The sequence below is a fragment of the Hyaena hyaena genome, unplaced genomic scaffold (assembly GCF_003009895.1).
Source record: "Hyaena hyaena isolate Hyena2069 unplaced genomic scaffold, ASM300989v1 scaffold_112, whole genome shotgun sequence".
Lineage (NCBI taxonomy): Eukaryota > Metazoa > Chordata > Mammalia > Carnivora > Hyaenidae > Hyaena > Hyaena hyaena.
In genome coordinates, this window is record NW_024080744.1 from 2715310 (window position 1) to 2734787 (window position 19478).

A 19478-nucleotide genomic window follows, 5' to 3' on the forward strand; every position below is an offset into this window, starting at 1 on the left:
TTCTTGGTGCATGGGGATACAGCAGAGAGCAAAACAAAAATTTCTGCTTTCAGAGAGTGTACGTTGTAGAGAGCTGTGCTAGCTGCTAGGAGGCCGACAACGAGTCTGAGCCTGGCCCTCCTCACCCATGGAGCTCTCTTTTAGTGCTCCGTTGCACGTGGTCTTTTATGACTCTGTGTTTTATGCCTGTATGTGTTTCCCTTCTGAATTGTGAGCTCTTCCTGCCTTTCTGCTTGAGTGCACATCTCAGCAGAGATGAAATGGCAGCTTCTAGGAAGAGTGTGTATGTTCGAAGTTTTCCTTTATTTTAATTCATTAAAAAAATTAGGTGGAAATTAGAGAAATTAAAAAAATGATCAGAGTACCAGAACACTAAGTTATTTTTCCTGAGTTTCAGAGTGTTTAAGGGAAGTTTGAAAGTTTCCCTTGATGTCACAAGGGCATCTAGAGCAGTCTTTAAATTTTTTAGACCATGAAGTATACTTTTAAAATAAAATTACATGGGGCGCCTGGGTGGCTTAGTCGGTTAAGCGTCCGACTTTCGCTTAGGTCATGATCTCGCGGTTCATGGGTTTGAGCCCCCCATCGGGCTCTGTGCTGACTGCCAGCTCAGAGCCTGGAGCCTGTTTCGGTCTGTGACTCCCTCTCTCTGACCCTCCCCTGCTCTCGCTGTGTCTCTCTCTCTCTCCTAGAAATAACTAAAACATTAAAAAAATAAATAAAATAAAATTACAACTCTTTTTAAATTTAATTTAATTTACTTAATTTTTTTAAGTTTTGAAATGTTTTTTTATTTTGCGAGAGGGAGAGAGCATGAGCAGGGGAGGGTCAGAGAGAGAGGGAGACACAGAGTCCGAAGCAGGCTCCAGGCTCTGAGCTGTCAGCACAGAGCCTGATGGCGGGGCTTGAGCTCACGAACCGTGAAATCATGACCTGAGCTGAAGTTGGATGCTTAACTGACTGAGCCACCCAGGCACCCAAAAATTACAGCTCGAAAGAGTAACTTTGACATGGGTAAATTTGGACCAATATTAATAGTTTTAGAGATTGAATTAAAAAAAATGCCTGTTGTATATAAAGAAATATATTGGGAGGTTTAACTGAAGAGGTTTAAGTGAACAAAATAAAGAAAAAAATGTGGTTCTTCAAAATTTGCATTCACATTAGAAAATAAAATCTACATACATGAAATTATATAAACCAGTGATCAAGCTGCATAAGTACAACTTGAATATGATCATAGGTAAGTAGAATTATTCAAGAGAGAATAACTGGAGACCTAGCATTTGAAGTAAATGGGAATGAATTGGTTAAAAAAAATCATGTCTGTTCTGAATTGAATATAATTTATTATTTAAAAACATTTTTTTTAATGTTTATTTAATAGTTTTGAGAGAGAGAGAAAGACAGAACGTAAGCAGGGAAGGGGCAGAGAGAGAGAGGGCGACACAGCATCTGAAACAGGCTCCAGGTTCTGAGCTGTCAGCACAGAGCCTGATGCTGGGCTCGAACCCACAAACCGTGAGATCATGACCTGAGCTGAAGTCAGACACTTAACGGACTGAGCCACCCAGGTGCCTCTGAACTGAATATAATTTAAGGGATTGGAAGCACTTAAAAATCTGTGCTTAGGTGAAGTTGCAAATTTATTTACCTTTTTAAAAATAGAATTTAAAAAAATAACAATTTAGGAATTAAAAAAATTTTTTTTAATGTTTATTTATTTTGAAGGGGAGAGAGAGAGAGAGAGACAGACAGACAGACAGAACATAGGTGGGGGAGGGGCAGAGAGAGAAAGGGAGACACAGAATCTGAAGCAGACTCCAGACTCCCAGCTGTCAGCACAGAGCCTGACTCAGGGCTTGAATTCACAAGCTGTAAGATCCTGACCTGAAGTGAAGTCGATTGCTTAACCGACTGAGCTACCCAGGCACCCCACAACTTAGGAATTTTTTTAATGGGAGATGTAAATATATTTGTAACATGAGAAAATATGTAGAGTGAAAGAGCAGGGAAACCAAACCTGAAATGTGGCGTTATTTAGTCAGGTTAGGATTGCATTGATCCAGGGGCAGGAAAATCTTTTTTTCTTTTTTTTTTTTTTAATTTTTTTAATAAATTTTATTTTATTATTTTTTATTTTTTTTATTTCTAGGAGAGAGAGAGACAGCGTGAGCAGGGGAGGGTCAGAGAGAGAGGGAGTCACAGACTCTGAAACAGGCTCCAGGCTCCGAGCTGGCAGCCAGCACAGAGCCCGACGTGGGGCTCGAACCCACGAACCGCGAGATCATGACCTAAGCGAAAGCTGGACGCTTAACCGACGAAGCCACCCAGGCGCCCCAGGAAAATCTTTTTGAGGTGGCATTTTCACACAGGACTGCCTCTTCCTTTACTTTATCCTGAACTACATGTATATCAATTAAAGCCTTCTAGTCCAAGTTAACAGGTGGCAATTTGTGCCGGACTTACAAACAAAGCCCTAAAACATTACTACACTTAATTGATGAATGCTCTCTCCCTTCCCTGCATAAAGATTTTGGCCTCCAGTGTGGTTGTCTGAGAGAGAATTAATGGGTTCTTTTCTCTGGTCTCTTGTAGAAAGGCTCCTGACTTTTTTTGACTTTTTTTTCCAAAGAAGAAAACTGGAAAACTTTCTTTTAAATTTTTATTTCTTTTTTTAAATGTTTATCTTAGAGAGAGAGAAAAAAAAGAGAGAGTGTGGGAGGGGCAGAGAGAGAGGGAGACACAGAATCCAAAGCAGGCTCCAGGCTCTGGGCTGACAGGACAGAGTCCAAAGCAGGGCTCGAACTCATGGACTGTGAGATCATGACCTGAGCTGAAGTCAGACACTTAACTCACTGAGCCACCCAGGTGCCCCTAAAACTGGAATACTTTTGAGTTTCCTAGTAATTTAAGTTCACAAAGGTGAACTGAAAAAGTACTTAAGGAATTAGTATTAAAATTGCCTTAGGAAAAAAAAAAAACATGTTTTTGTTTTCAGAGAAAATGATGCTTCATAGCCAAAAGAAGTAACCCAAATAAGACACACAGAGAAGGAGAATCTGTCTAGTTGTATGATTTTGGGCAAAGATCCAAATTGGATTTCATATTTTTAACTTTTTCTGTGAACTTCCACTTGGCATTCTTTAAGGTGAAATGACACTTTGTACTAATCCTTAAAAGGATTAAAACCTGTGAAAATAGCTATTTTCTAATAATGTTGTGTTAATGGAATCCTGGGGTTTGGGAAGTGTCCACGTCCAACCGAATGCAGATCTCTGTGTCAGAAGGAGGTGAGAGACGCCATTGGCCAATAGGACAATGTCTGTAGAAAGTCCTCATTTTCATTTGTGTGGAAATGGCAAATTTCACACCATGAAGGAGCGAACCTTTTCATCAAAGGTTCTCTGTGAGCGATAGATTGATTGAGTATCCTGAAGCATTTAGATTGTGACAGATGAAAACACAGGCGCCTTTGGTGGAGGGCAGTCTGCACAAAATGCCTTTGACTCTAATGATGGCTTTCTGTCTGCTGCCACCCAGGCATCCCTCATGTTCTCATTGGCTTGAGGGGCATTCCCTACACGCAGGAGGAAATTCAGATACTAGTTTTGGAGATTCCTAGCCATGGCCGCCTTTTACAGGAAGTTCTTCTGGTGATAAGTGTCATATGATTGCTATGGGAATGTGTTTACTTGACTGTCTCTTGACCCTTTGATACAAGAGATAAAGAACACACTAACCTCTTTTTTTTTTTTTTTTGCTAAACTCCTTTGTAGGTATTTAAGCAACCTTTGAGATAATGGAACCCACACCCTGCAGAAATACTGTGTCACAGGGCCAGGACAGGGATGGACGTTTGTATAAATCGGCATCTCCCCAGGATTAGGGAGACATGAAAAATATGAATTCATGATTTCTTCTATTAATATCAATGTCATGCTGTTCAGCTACACAGAATCCGAGATAAGGCTTCAGTATCTTCTGTCATGTGCTGATTAGAATAAAAGAATAAATCTCTATCCGTTGCAGGAATCTAGAAGATCCTTGTGCCTTTTAAACCCAGAGCAGGTCTCTGCCTTCCTCCGAGGCTGCTCGTTTGCCCTTGGTGGGATTTTGCACTGAGAGCGACACCTCCAGGTGCTCCTGCTAACTTCATAGGAGGAGAGACCAGGGAGAGCAGACTGGCAAACATATTGGGTGGATATTGACACGAACGTCTTTAGATCGTCAGAAAGGAATTTTGCAGGCAGGAGAGTCTGCCCACCCAAGCACAGGCGTTGGGATTATTCCTGTGTCGCCATCGCTCAGGTCTTCTTCAGCCCTCGGTTCTGTGCAGGGGAAAATGTGTTGAGAGGGCAAATAATGCCTCGATAGCCACAATGTGGCAAATCATCAATATCCTTTAAGATGAGGAAATTTCTGTTTCTAGTAAGGAAGCATAGGACCTTGGAGTGTTTCTTAACATGAGGTGTTGGGTGAGGGAAGGCTGAGTTCCAATCAGTGCCTTTGCTTTTCGTGAGAGAAGTGTTGTTCCTGGAAATGAAAAGCATGGAGTCAGAAAATTTATTTCTTTAAAAAAAGATACAGCCTGGATTTTTGTGCTGCTGGACTAGCTGTTGATTTGGCAGTCTTGGTAACTGAAATCCTGTCTACGTGGCTGTGCAGAATCTCAAATGCTTGGTTTCATATCTGAAGTCACGAACAGAGTTCTAAAACAAAAGAATGGCTTTAGAATAATAGAGGGTGGAGAGAGAGAAAAGACTGACAACTAGGCCAGTTATTATTTGTTTAAAAGTATGAATTAGGAGGTTGTTTAAACCCTGGATCAAGAAAACAACTATGGAAGAACCTCAACAGAAAAATAAAGTTTATCTTATCAAAAGTTTGTATTTCACTCTGAAGCCTAGTTGCTAATGACCTTCAGTTACCCGAAGGGATTATTAGAAAGGGTGGGGGTGGGGGGGCATTACCCAGTTTCACTAATTGCCTTGCAACTGGGGCTTTGGAAGATGATTGGTTGTCTCATGGATTGACTGTTGAAGTTGAGTGTGTGGTTCAGCTGTGACCTTCTGCTGAGACTTCTTGCCCTTTTAGGCTGAACACATCCTTTTGAATCTTAGAATTTTTAGCAACAGCTTGAAGGAATGGGAACTGCCCATATGATGTTTCATCCTGGTGTAAACCCAGAAGGCTCTGCTCTCACCGGTAGTTTAAAGGTGGTTTGTTGATAAACCATCACGGGCTCAAATTTGATATTAGAAGAAAGCTTCAGGGGCTCCAAAGAAGGGCTAGACTAGGAATCTCCTGTTGATTGTGTTTATTAAGGACATCCCATGATTACGCATAAAACACATGTGTCTATTTGAGTCTCTCAATCTGGTGGCTAAGTTTTTTGAAGGGCTTACTCATTTTCCTTATAGTAACTTCCTTAGGTATTGGAATCACTTTAGAACTTCAGCTACGTAAGTTGTTTCCCAGTATTTGGAAATAGTTAATTAATGCTTTTTTGAAAATTGATTAACTCACCACCAAACTTCTTTTTTTTTTTTTTGATCATCCCTGTACTCCTTTCAGGACTGATTCAGACACACTCGTTGTTACTAGTGGTTGTCAGTTAATATTGGAAAATGGGAAGATTCAGATTACCTTCTGGATTCTTCCATTTAGTAGCCACAGAAATTTGCTTCTGTCTTACTTTACTTCTCCAATCATCTCTGTTTTCTCCATTAATCAGAAATGTAACCCTGGTTTCTGTGGTGTATCTTTTGTTTCATTGTCTCTCTGATCTTCATTCCCTTTGTTTTTTCTTCACATGGCACAAAATTGGACCTGAGTCTAGGATTTTTTTTCCGAGTCTAGAATTTTGAGGTAAGGGTAATTATGCCGATATTGTGCTTTTCTGTATTTGTGTTTTGTATGTCATGTGATGATTTTGAGTCTTATGTTTTATAGGTTAGAATGTTAGAATCTTAGTTTCATACATACATTTCAAAGTAGGGCATTGACTTGATATAAAAGTTACTTTCTTCTTAAATCGATAATATTGTGAATCCATTTTTTGGAGACTTTTCTTCTTCTTCTTCTTCTCTTTGTCTTTCTCTTCTTCTTTTTTAAGAGCAGGTTTAGATTCACAGCATAATTGAGGGGAGGGTATGGAGACTTCTCATATATATACCCCCTGCCCTCCACGCATACATAGCCTTTCTATTATTATCCCCCTCCAGCATGGTACATTTGTTATAACTGGTTGATACTACACTGACACATCGTGATCACCCAAAGTCCTAATATTTTTTTGAATGCGGAAAGTAAAATTTTGAACAGTGCTGTAGCTTAGAAGATTGACTGGCTGTGGGTAAGGTTGGCAATAGGTGACAGATTTTGAATTCCTACCTGTTTGCCATTAGTCTTGTATTTTGTCATTTATTCTTCAGAGCAGTTAGATTAACACATTAAGTTTTGGGGTTTAAGAAATGTGCTTCAAAGTGTAAGGTAGTTAATGCTTACCTAATTGGCTAGGAAGAGCTTTTATTTCTTCTTAGGAAAATAATTTCCTCTTGTTTCACATTATCCATCACGTTGGCTGAGTGAAATTAATTGTTAACTTGAAACACATTTATTTTCTATGGTTGTGAGTATTCCCAGAGTACATTTGACACTTTGATAATACTTAATTGTGGATTAGGTTCCTGGTTGCATGTGATACGTTGACATTCGAGTCAAAGGAGCCTTTACATTTACAAAACTTCAATAACAAGAAACTCATCATTAACTAAGATTGCAGGAAATAAGGAAATCGTGTTTTGGCATTTGAGGTACATATGGGAATTCTTTTCTGTACCAGCCTTGTGAACCAATAAGGAAGTCTGACCAGTATGTATATTTTTTCTTTTATAAACATTTCTCCCATGCCCCAAGGCAGCTTTATTACTTACTGTCTGCTGTGGTCATTTACTTTCTATGGATAAATAGTATTCCTTGTTATTTGCAAGGCTGATGTAACAGCACAGCTGTTCTATGCTTGGCATTTCTGCTTCTGGTGAAATGCTATTTGTGCAGATTTATCTGATCCAGATGTGTGACCAACAACAAGTTACATTTCTAATTATTAGGATAGCCAAATTCCGTTATAAGCACATCATGGGATTATAGGGCCAGGAGGTATCTTGAGAGGACATCTAGTTCATTCTCCAGCTTTTCAGCAGGAGCACACTTCATAAACCACTCCAGCACTGAACAAAGCAGCAAAGAATGTTCCACCCATGTATAGGCTGCATGTAGCATCATCAGAATCATAACTGGAAAAAGAGATGTGTCCCTCTGGCCCAGGCCTCCTCCTTCACGGGTAAACAGATTCAGGCCCTGAGAAGTTGGATTTTTAATGTTTATTTATTTTTGAGAAAGAGAGACCGAGAGAGCGAGAGAGAGCAAACATGAGCAAGGGAGGAGCAGAGAGAGTGAGAGGGAGACAGAGGATCCAAAGCAGCCTCTGCACTGACAGCAGACAACCCAGTGTGGGGCTTGAACCTATGAACTGTGAGATCATGACTTGAGCCTAAGTCAGGTGCTTCACTGACTGTGCCATCTAGGCGCCCTTGGATATTTAGAACTCTGCTAGAACTTGCTCTGCTGTCTTCTCCAGCGGTCTGTGCTGATAGGGTGGGAGACTTGATTGGAAATGCCAGGTACAAATTCAGATGTGGCTCTCTCATTACTTAATTTAGACGAGGTAAGGATTAGTGATAGCTGGATTCGACTGGAATTTATTAACTATTTCTGAAACCTAACGTGGGAGGTACTCTTTTATTTAGTAATACGTGTGTATGTTTGTGGACGTCAGTTTGAAAGTCCCACATGAATGAGGCATGCATTTAGCACAAGACGGTTTGCAAGTGTTGTATATATAAGCTTACCAAGAATGGCCTCTCTGAGTAAATGCATGCTCCTTTAACCAGATTTGGCATTGCTGAGTCTGGCGTTTGTGTTACCTTAAGCTAATAGTCCTGTTGCTGTTTGTCCCATGCTGGGAGAAGACAAGGAACTTCCGTGCCATAGACAGGGGTATGCCAAACAGCACAGCCACCAGCATGCTTGTCTCAGGTCCCCCTGGCTCCCCGGACCCGCTGAGGGGATACAGAGCGTCCAGGTGGAGCCGCGCACACGGGAACACGAGACTTGGGGAGACCACTGCTGTTGCAGCGGGCAGTAAGTGAACTTGCTCCTCATCCAGAGGAGAGACATCATCCCATCTGTCAAAGTTGTTCACTGCAACTGGAACTCTGAGAAACAGCCTGGATACAGAACAGGCAGGGCCCTGCATTTTTACGTACCTGGTGGGACTTGCACAAGCACACGACACCGATGGAGTAAGGGCCTGTCACTTCTGTTCATTTCTGGGTTGTAGGAAAGCGACGATCAAATATAATGCACACCAGCAGCTTCACAGAGAGTAAAAGACATTACGTAAGCTTACAAAATCATTTTCTCTTATGATTTTGTTAGCACACAAAATCATAAGAGAAAATGGTCTGTGCTGGATAACCAGGAGAATGAAAATAGGAAAATGGGAGCAACTTCATTTTATTTCTTCTGTAAATTGACATCTTACTTCGGTACCGTGGCCAGATCATATTACAAGTGATCGTAACCCAAACGTCAGGGATCATAAATCTTATTTCGACACTGTTAAGTCTGTGTATCCTTTGTGAAATGGACGTGGTAGCCGTGTGGACCTCAGTTTAGGTTTAGCTCTGTTTCTTCACTGCATTGTGGCCTTGGTTTTATTCTTATTCATATTTTGTTTAAAAAGGTAAACAATAAGGAGGTATAAAAAAGTAAATGCCTTCTTGTTTTTACCACACTCTCCCTACACCAGTCAAAATTCATAGAGGTCGCTACAATTCTGTAGCCTTTGGATCAGTCAACATTAGAAGGGAGAGGAAATGTTAAGGGCTTTAGTGGCTATTTGTTGCATCTGAAGGATAGAATCTAATAAGCTCTTGGGACATTTAAGATGTATTCTGAATACCTAGAAAGACTTAATAGGCAGTGTTATAAGTCTGTCACTAAAATATAATTTGTTCGGGGCACCTGGGTGGCTTAGTCGGTTAAGCGTCCGACTTTCGCTTAGGTCATGATCTCGCGGTTCGTGGGTTCGAGCCCCGCGTCGGGCTCTGTGCTGACTGCCAACTCAGAGCCTGGAGCCTGTTTCAGTCTGTGACTCCCTCTCTCTCTGACCCTCCCCTGCTCATGCTGTCTCTCTCTCTCCTAGAAATAAATAAAACATAAAAAAAAATATATATATATATATATATAATTTGTTCACCTTTCTCAGATAGTAGCTACAGATTGCCTTATAATAGTAGGCATTAGGTAGGCTAGTTATCAGTGTCTTTATTTTAGGAATAGAGAATTGAAGCATACAAAAATTATTTGCCTAGTTACATGTTAGCCATGTTAGACTTTGCGATGGCTTAGAAAACATTTTGGCCCCAACAAAATCGTTGTAGGACATGAGTTTAATACGTATTATGCTTTAAATCTTTTTAATGTTCATTTTTGAGAGAGATTGAGAGAGATGAGAGAGAGAACATGAGCAAGGGAGGGACACACACACACACACACACACACACACACACACACACACACAGCGTCAGTGGAGGAGAGGCAGAGAGAGGGAGACACAGACTCTGAAGCAGGCTCCAGGCTCTGAGCTGTCAGCACAGAGCCTGACTCTGGGCTCAAACTCACAAGCCCTGAGATCCTGACCTGAGCGGAAATCAGATGATTAACAGACTGAGCCACCCAGGTGCCCTATTATGTAGGTACTCTACTTCCGTTTACCCTGCTCTGTTTTTTTCAAATGATCACTTTCTTACACACTACACAACTTACTTATTATGTTCATCATTTGTTTCCTTTTAGTCGAATGTAAACTCCAAGAGAACAAATTTGTTTTTGTTTTTTTTTTCCCCTCCTGTGCATTGGTGAATTTCCAGTGTCTGTGACGGCATCTAACTTACAGTAGGTGCTCAGTAAATTTGGTGATTAAATGAAACAATGTGTGTTATTTAGCCCGTGCTATAAATTGATGAGGCTCATTTCTTAGATTATATTTTCAGCTTTGGACAAGTTATTGGACATCTCTGGGCGGCGTCGGTGGCTCTATCTGATTTGATGAGATTGGATTTGAAAACTGGGCCGAAGGATGTGGCCTGCAGATTTTGCATTTTGACCTTCCACAGTGTCCTTTGTTTTTGAATTTGGAAGCAACACTTAAAAAAATTAAGGGATTTCACATAGAATGAGACTTCTGGTCGTTCCTGCAAGTTTGGCAGTGCGGGCCTGCATTCGTGCATGGTAGGAAGACCTGACCCCAGCTCCCTCTTTAAAGGGGCATTTACTCTCCAGCCTGTAGCGGTCACTGTGTAGCAGGATTCTCGCACAGAGAGTCGTGACACCGAGGCTTTTCTTTCCAGGAAGCAGCTTTATTCATGCAGGCCCAGCTCAGTTGGGTTCCTACCTGAAGAACTGCGCCGCCCCGAATACCACGTGGCATAGTTTTGTTGTTGTTGTTTTTTTTTAATATTTTCTACCGCTTTGCCTCCCATATATGGTAACACACATTCAGTGTGATTAAGTGGCCTCATGTCACAAGGTGGTGAGGGATGTTGTCACGTAGACACGCGTATAGCCAGGTTGCCTTGAGCTTTTGTTTTTTCTTTTCCTTAGGGAGGACACCCTACTACACCCACACATAATGAAGCTGTCTGTTTTTTTTTTTTTTTTTTTTACCATTATGTGTGTACTTTAACTTTCTAATTTTTAAAAATATTTTTTTAAGTTTATTTATGTATTTTGGGAGAGGGCGCGAGAGAACATGAGCAGGGGAGGGGTAGAGAGAGAGGGGGAACAGAGGATCCAAAGCGGGCTCTGTGCTGACAGCAGAGAACCTGGCGCTGGGCTCTAACTCACGAACCATGAGACCATGACTTGAGCTTCAGTTGGACTGCCTGAGCCACCCAGACACCCTGACTTTTCAATTTTTAAATGTAAATTAGAGATATTTCTCTCTAGCCATGTTTTCCAAAAGAGGAAAAAAGGAAAACTTGAACACTTTAGTCGTTGACGTTACCTCCTTGTCTTTTGTAGTCATTTGAACATTGCAGCCCCTTGATGTAGTCATTATCTAATATCTCTATCTTTTAGGTCTAGCCTTTTTATGATTGTAGCTCTGATTGCTGATGGTATGTAAGGGGGAAAAGATAGCTGCTCAGACTTAGAGGAGTGAACTTCAATGCTTTGTCTGTGAAGTGGCAGCATGGAATGTGCGTCTGGGGAAAAAATGCTTCCTTTGTTGAACTGTTTGTTAATGCATAATTGGCTCGGATGTTGAGAGTGCCAGGCCACAGTTTTGTGCTTAGGTACAGCGGTAGAAGGGCCCTAAAGGTGAACGGTCTCCATTTGTACATTTCCTGTCTACTAGAGAGACTATTTCTCTCTGTGTAGTGGTGGCCTGAAATGCAGAAGATTGAGAAAACATTTTACTGTTTGGGGAAAGTGATACTTCATCCAGGGGAAGTGAGAGTTGTAGATTTCTTTTTGTGTTAAAGACTAGAAAAATTGAGCCTTGGATCTCTTGTATAGAACAAACAAATGGCATACTATTCCTAGGGGAAATTCGAATAATAACTAGACAATTTCAAACCATGTTTAAGGTAGAAATGCGACTTATATGTTGATATTACATGGAGGAAGAAGATTGTGCTGTCGACCCTTTAGACTTGTGAATTGCTTATTTGATTATGGAGTTAACCAGTGGATCCAATTTTCTTTGACTCTTTACCTAAAATTTGGGCTAAGTTCTTAGGTAAGAAAAAAAAAAGAGAGAGAGATTTCACATTAGGAGAGTTGAAAATAATTAGGTAGTTACAGCAGTATTACCCAAAGAGTATTACCTGGTGAGTCCTAGCTTTTGAGACAAATTTGTGTTCAAAAATGTTTGACCCCAGAGCAATTCTCCGTTCATATTATTAGTTCTTTGAAATCTAGTATTATAGAACCTCTAGCTATTCAATCTAGAGTTTTCAGGCTTGGTTGATAGTAGAATTTTCTTTTCACATAAGATGTATTAGTACAAAGCAGATTATTTGTTCCATGATATATGCTTTGGAAATTCCCACCTGGATGGATTTAGGAAAAAAATAGATACAACATGTAGTTGGCGCCTCTTTCCGCATGTGTTTATCTGTGTCCCTCACTTTTACTTGGGTTTGCAATTGCTTTTCCTACAGGCTACTCCCAGGGATATTTTGCAGTGACCTAGTAAAACTTAGTGTAGAATCCAGATGGAACGTAGGATACTTTTGAGTCTTTCTGTTTGTTTAGAAAACAAATCTCTCTGTGTTGATTCCCCCATCCCACCCGCAATGCCCACCTTTTTTCTTTTCCTTTTTTTTAAGGTAATGTGTTTCTAGTTAAGACCTATAATTTACCATGCCTGTATTGTAAACTACCATTCTTAGGCGTGGTCTTCCTTTCCTTGTGTTGTCCCTCATTTGGAGATTTCCTGTTATTAACGTAGGTAATACTTGTTTTCTTTGAGGGACTCAGTAGTTAGTTGTATGGTTTGGGACTTTGCAGATAGAATTTGATGGAGGTGGGGGATGGGAGGAGAAGGTGGGAGGATAATTAACAGTTTGGAATTTGATAAGTGAGAGTTGGTGCTTATGTGTGTGGGTGTGGTAAAGAGCTTCTAAATTGGTAAAGTTTGTGTGTATATATATATATAATATATATATATAAACTTATATATGTTTATATATATTTTATATTTATATTTTATATATATAATATATATATGTAAAGCAGGTGCAAGTGAACAAGGACAAGGGAGAGGAGAGAGAGAGAGAGAGAGAGAATCCTATGAGGGACAGAGAGAGAGAAGCAGGCTCAAGCTCAAGTTCACCAGAAGTAGGGCTCAAGCTTACCAGATGTGGGGCTCGAACTCCCAGACCTTGAGATCATGACCTGAGCCGAAGTCAGATGCTTAACCAACTGAGTCACCCAGTCACTCATGTTTTCTTTATAAACTTAGGTAGAAAATACGTTCAGAAATTTGAAGTGATTGGAGAGGCCAGAGACCTTCCCCTTGCCATTAATCAGTGGTGTGACCTCCCAAAAATAAGAAATGGATTAGAAAATCTTGAAGATACTGCTGATTTAAAAAGAAACTTAAAAAACATTCATCGCAAATTTTAAATGCTGAGAATGATTGCATTTTTGAAGTTGGTGGAGGCTGTAACATGCTAGAGGGGTAATCAAACCCTCATGGTAGAAAAGTTAATGCTGATGTAAAAATATGATTTGGAGTCTTTGGTATTTGCCAGGGGCCACGAGAATTAAGTGATTCTGTATTTGTGACCTTCTTATGCCTTGTGAAAGCTGCAGGAGAACATGAAGTTTGAGGCACACCTTATTCAGGGATCTTCAGGACATAGCTCACTACAGCAAGAAATGATAGTCTAGGATATACCACTTTTGCCTTCAGATCTTGAAGTTTTTACCATTCATCAAACAGCCCTTCAGTTTCCAAGTAAGTAATGAGAAGCTTAGTACCAGAGAAGTGCTTGCCTCATCTTGTTCTAGAAAAAGCTGGCAGCCTAAAAATGCTTATCATTCAAGGTGTGACCTGAGTGTTGTACAGCTATTGTAATTTTTCGTTAAAGATATGTGGCTAAGCACGTACTTTCTAGGGAAAATCTCTTCTACCTAGACCTTTATTTAGGATTTCTCCCACAGTGCTGGAACTGCTGTATTGGGAGCACGGAATTTAGAATTAGAAGGGAATTTGGCGTGATCTAGCCCAGCCACATTGTGGTGCGGGTGTATGTAGGCTCTGAGAAACCTAAGTCCCACAGCTGGTGTACATAAGAGAACTTGACTTAAAGTCCAGTTTTTGGATTGCCACTGAGATCCTCTTTGCTCATATTATGTAGATTTTAGGCAGTGTGTCCGGTGTGAGAATTTCTTGTGAAATATTTTAAAAATTGGAGTGTAATCTACATACAGCAAGTTAGAGATCTGCATCTTCACAAGTATATTTTGAAATGTAGTTGATCATGTAAAAACCATTTTTAAAAACCTTACGAAAGATAGCTGTTGTGAAAGAGTATGACCTTATCATTTGTGTTGCCAGAATTCTCTTAGGAGATGTGTGATGGTTGTACAGAAGGTATTAAAAAATAGTATTTTTACCCACTTATCTGGCAGTTAGGCTTTTAAGATATATAGACAATGGGCAAATAATATTCAGCGTTCTGGTTTAAGTGATAGGGAAATATGCCTGTTTTATATTTTAGAATGCTTTTTTATTTTGTGAGAGAGAGAGAGAGCATGAGAGTATGCGCATACATGCAGGCATGCATGCATGTGGGAGTGGGGAGGGGCAGAGAGAGAGAAGAAAGAGAGTAAGATAATCCCAAGCAGACTGTATACTGTCAGCACAGAGCCTGGCCTGCGGCTTGATCCGGAGAACTGTGAGATCGTGACCTGAGCTGAAATCAAGAGTCGGGCACTTCATTGACAGAACCACCCAGGTGCCCTTGGAGATGAGCTTTCTTAGGACTGAGTAGGCTTTGGGGGAGAGGTGATGTGCCTTGGTGTTGCATTTCATGGAGTTAGGTTTGAATAAATAGTATTTTCAATGTGCTGTGAGTTATTTTATGTTTTTTTTTAACTTATCTTTTTTAAAAAGATTTTTGTTGTTAAGTAATCTCTACACCCAATGTGGGGTCGAACTCATAACCGTGAGATCAGGAGTCACATGCTCTACCTACTGAGCCAGCCAGGAGCTCCTGGTACCGTGAAGTTTTTAAACTCACAGTAAGTATTTCCATAGGCCTTGGCAAAGTAAAAGTTAGTTCTGAACAAATGATTTCTTTTACTAATTCTTATTTCTGAATTAAGTATATGAATCAAGAATATACAAAAACATCTTTTAGAATATACGTAATGGGAGTGTAATAGAGAACTAGGGGTAAGACGTTTCACCACCAGATTTTCTCAAACCCTGGAAAAAAGACGCCAAGAATTTATTAGGGGTGAGGAAATTTTCTTCGCGAACGTTGGAAACGGAGCGCGATGTGGCCCAGCTGTCTGCAGAGGTTTGGAAGGTTTCCAGGGGACAGTCAGTCCGGAGTCACCAGTCGATTGAAGGTGGAGGATAGCTGGCAACACATACCACACACAAGTTGAATGTCAGATTTAGTAAGCCCTCAGCAGTGTGGTTTTAGATCATAATTTCAATCATAGCAATATCTTAATACCTTTGACAGAAGGATCTCGGACCATTAAAAAGAAAAAAAAAAAGGATTCCAATAAGGCTGTTATGTAAGGATCAAGGACAGGGAGGTTTAAAAATCTCACCATCTATTATGACTGAAATCTTAGCTCAATTACATAGTTTGCCAAATGTGCAAAGCTGAATGTCCCATGTCTGCACAGTGCCAGATATGGAAGATACCCCGGAAATGTTCGAAGAGCCGAAGGAATGGTTTTCCAGGTCTGTCAACTCATTTTTTTTATGGCTTCAGTCACATGTGATTTCCACATATATCATTCATTTGTGGTCGTGCTCTGGTTGTGATATCTGTCAGCGGTGATTAGTTAAATGAGTTGAGTGGGTGTGCTTAATCCTAGGTCTTTTTTTGTTCTTACAGTTATAAAACTTTTTTAATTGAAGTATCATTAATATATAGTGTTACACTAGTTTCAGGGATACAAATAATGATCCAGCAATTCTCTGTGTTGCCCCGCGCTTACCACGGTGAGTATGGTCATCATCTGCCACCAGATGTTTTTACAATCTTATTGACTGTATCACCTGTGCTGTCTTTTCATCTTCGCGACTTATTTTGTGTAACTGGAAGTTTGTATCCCTTAATGCTCTTTGTCTCTTTCCCCATCCACCCACCCACTGATCTTAAAGTCTTAATTATTAGATGTTACTTAGCAGTTTTTAAAAAAATTTATTTTAGAGAGAGTGTGTGTATGTGTGAGCCGGGGTGAGGAAGGGAGGGAGAGAGAGATAGGGAGAGAAGGAGGGAGGGAGGAAAGGGGGGAGAGAGAGAGAGAGAGAGAAAGAGAGAGAGAGAGCGAGAATCTCAAGCAGGCTCCACATTCAGCATGGAGCCTGACACGGGGCTCAATCCCACAATACTGGGATCATGACCTGAGCCGAAATCAAGAGTCTGATGCTTAACTGACTGAGCCAGCCAGGCGCCCCTGTTGAACAGTTTTAAAAATTAGTCATTTTTGAGTTGTCAGATAGTAATATTGTTTGAAATGTTGAATGAATTAGAGGCAAGACCAGAGTTTTGTGGGTCCTTCTAGCCCAGCACCAAACATACCTCTTCTTTTTTGCCACCACAGTTCTTGATTGAGGAGAACATGTAAGTGGGAGCGTCCATGGTGCTTTTTCTAACCAATGGGTGGCAAGTATGTGACATGGCCCTCCTCCCTCAATCTCATAGCCTTGGCAGCCCTCTGTAATTATCACTGACCTGGTGCAGTGAATCTTTCTCAGTACTGTACTGAATTAATTGGAGTGGGCATGTGAGAAAAATGCCGAGGCTCTCACCAAACAGCATATGGTAAGAAGCTGGAGAAGGATTTGTGCCCAGGGACATGAACATAGTTCTTGGTAGAATCAGAATAACCCAGGTTTCCTGATTCTTCAGTGTAGAATTTGTTATCACTTTGCTTTCTCATGTAGCAGGATGGGCTTAGGAATAGCATCTGATATCCTTACTTAGGGCCCAGCACACAAAACTGGAACTAAATCATTCTTTACCTTGTTTGGTCTAGGTACTGAAGAGAATGTGGTGAATTTAATTTTTCATCCCTATGAAGAGTTTGAAAAATAATTTAGCAAAATGAGGCTGGGATTGGGGAACTGGGGAGAGGGAGTAGAATGTAATAGAACTCTTCTGGAGTACTTGGGAAATATTTTTTAAGTAGTAGTTAGAGGTACTCGTGTGTCTTATCTGTTAAGTAGAGCAGGTAGGAGTCCACTTGGCAGTGCTGTTGAAAGTTTCAGCTGCGTTTGAATTTGGCCTTTCAGATACTGCTTTTTATACACTTAGATGGGCCTTTCCTCAATTTATTTGAATTACCAAGGTTTTATTCTCTGTGTAATATTAAGATGTAAAAAGACAGTACAGTCTGAAGGTGAGGATATTTTCTCTTAATTGCAAACATCTGAAAAAATATTAGAAATTACAGAAGTCAGATATTCTATAGATTTAGACATGGGCATTGTAGTATCAGGTACTCTGTAATTTCCTAGTATTTGAGAGAGAAAGAGAAAGAGAATGTGTCTGTGTGTGTGTGTGTGTAAGAGAGATAGAGATAGAGCACGCATGCATCCCTCTGTATATTTGTTTTGAAGCATCTTGCATTTTACCTTTACAAAGTTAACTTTGTCACTGTAGTTGCCGGAAATTAAAAAGTACATATTTGTACCTATAAAATGTGGTACGGAAGTTACTAGCTTCTTCGAAACGTTGGCTTTTATTAGTAGGAAATGCCTTTTGACACACATTTTCATGTGGAATTTGTATTTATTCATCTTGACAAGAGTAGTCACAGAAGAGCAATTTTCAAAATTACGTTGCTTCCAGTAATATTACCCGAGTGCTCTGGCATTTTAGTGACCTAGCGGTGTGTGGGTGGGGGGGCTGTAATGAATGGCTGCAGCCTGCCTTGAAGAGTAGGGCTGAAGATGGACCACAAGATGGGCCAGTTATCTCTGTTCATTTCATTCCATGCGATGTACCTCTAACCTTAACCGCTGTCTCTCAAATGCTGTCATAAAGCCACCATTACTGGCAGAAAAACCAAAACACATTACAGGTGCTTTTGATATGGGTTGGAAGTGTTGGAAAGGAACGCAAACATCGTATGTCAAACACAAGCAGTGCAGAAAGTACAGGTCTCTCCACACGAAACATTTGCGTGGACACCTCAGCACACCTAGAAGTCTGTGAATAGATGGCAGCTCCAGCAGTGACCTCTTCGACATCAAGGAATTGGTCAAATACCTGAGCCCTTACCCTATGCCAGACCCCGTACCAGTATCCTGAGGACTGTTGAATGGGGACACTTTCTCCAGCCTTTTCAAAGCTGAAGTTACTTAACTTCTCCATACACTAAATTAGGTAGGGAAGACGTTACACGAGGCACGTTATTTGGAGGTAACAGGCGAATCGAATGGAAGAAAGTCTGATTGTCGAGAATTTCTCTGGAGCCTCTCCTCGGAGAAGCTCAAGCCGTCAGATAGGGAAGAACGTCTAGTAGTCTGTCACGCCCGTTTCACACTTGAGGGTATGAATGTCCAGTGAGTTCTTAGTAGAGGTCATGGTGAAAGAGAGCACTTCTGAGGTAGCTTTAAGCAGCAGGTAAAGCCTGGGCAGAACAGATTGATGTCCCAGGAGGAGAGTGACAAGAGCAAAGGTTCAGTGGGTGCATCCTCCCTCAGGAGTCACAGATTAGGAGGGACGGTTGTGCAGGCTGAGCAGGAAATATGTTCATGTAGGGTGGGTGACTAAAGTGGATATACTGGGCCTGGGAAGTGGTTTTGAGGAACAGAATATGATACAAAGTCTATTTCTATATAGCGCTGGGAAAAAGCTAAGGTGGTATTAACTTTAGCATATTTTATGACTTTTCTGGGTACTTGGTAAACATGTGCGTCATCTTCCCTTGTTCAGAGGCAAGATATCCTGGCCCCCTCCCTCGAGAGATTCTACTTCGGTGGCTCTGGTGGAATGGAGAGATGTGTATTTTGTAAACAGGTTTTTTTGAGATGCGATTCACATGCCATACTGTTTACTCACATAAGACGTAAAATTCAGTCTTTGTAAAACATATTCATGGAATTATACAACCATCACCACTGTCAAGCTCTAGAACAATTTTGTGCCAGTTAGCTGTCCCTTCCGACTCCACCCCCAGCCCCAGGCAGCCCCAGGCAGCCACCAATCTATTTTCTGTCTCTAAAAGTTCACCTATTCCAGACTTTTTATATAAAGGAAATCATACAGTATGTGGCCTTTTGTGACCGGCTTTTTTCAGTTAGCATACATAAATATATTTTTTTGACCCACAAAAATGGGTGTTTTGGGAATAGCAGAGAATTGCAATCTGTGTCAAGCATACTATGACAACTATAGGCAAGGCCCTTGGCATACTCTTAAGGTTTATATTGTAGCACATATCAGTACTCCATTCCTTTTTATTCCCAAAGAATATTCCATCGTGTGGCTGTACTACATTTTAATAATTTATTCTGAAGTTGGCAGATGTTTGGGTAGTTTCTGTTTGGTTGGCATTTAAGAATAATGCCGTGAACATTTGTGCGGAAACTGCATTTCTTAGCAGGCGCCGCACTTAATTCCATCAAAGAGCTCCTGTGT

General features: G+C 40.7%; 1 protein-coding gene across 3 annotated transcripts in view; it reads left to right on the forward strand.

Annotated features, from left to right (window-relative positions):
- Positions 1 to 19478, forward strand: part of FNDC3B (fibronectin type III domain containing 3B) — a 356123-nt gene that overhangs the window by 38690 nt on the left and 297955 nt on the right. Inside the window, exon 1 of one of the 3 annotated variants that reach the window (XM_039236528.1) lies at positions 16635 to 16655. The exons of the other annotated variants lie outside the window; for them this stretch is intronic. The gene's annotated coding sequence lies outside the window, so the exon portion shown is untranslated. Of the gene's footprint in view, positions 1 to 16634; positions 16656 to 19478 lie in introns of those variants that run through there. 3 annotated transcript variants of the gene reach the window in all.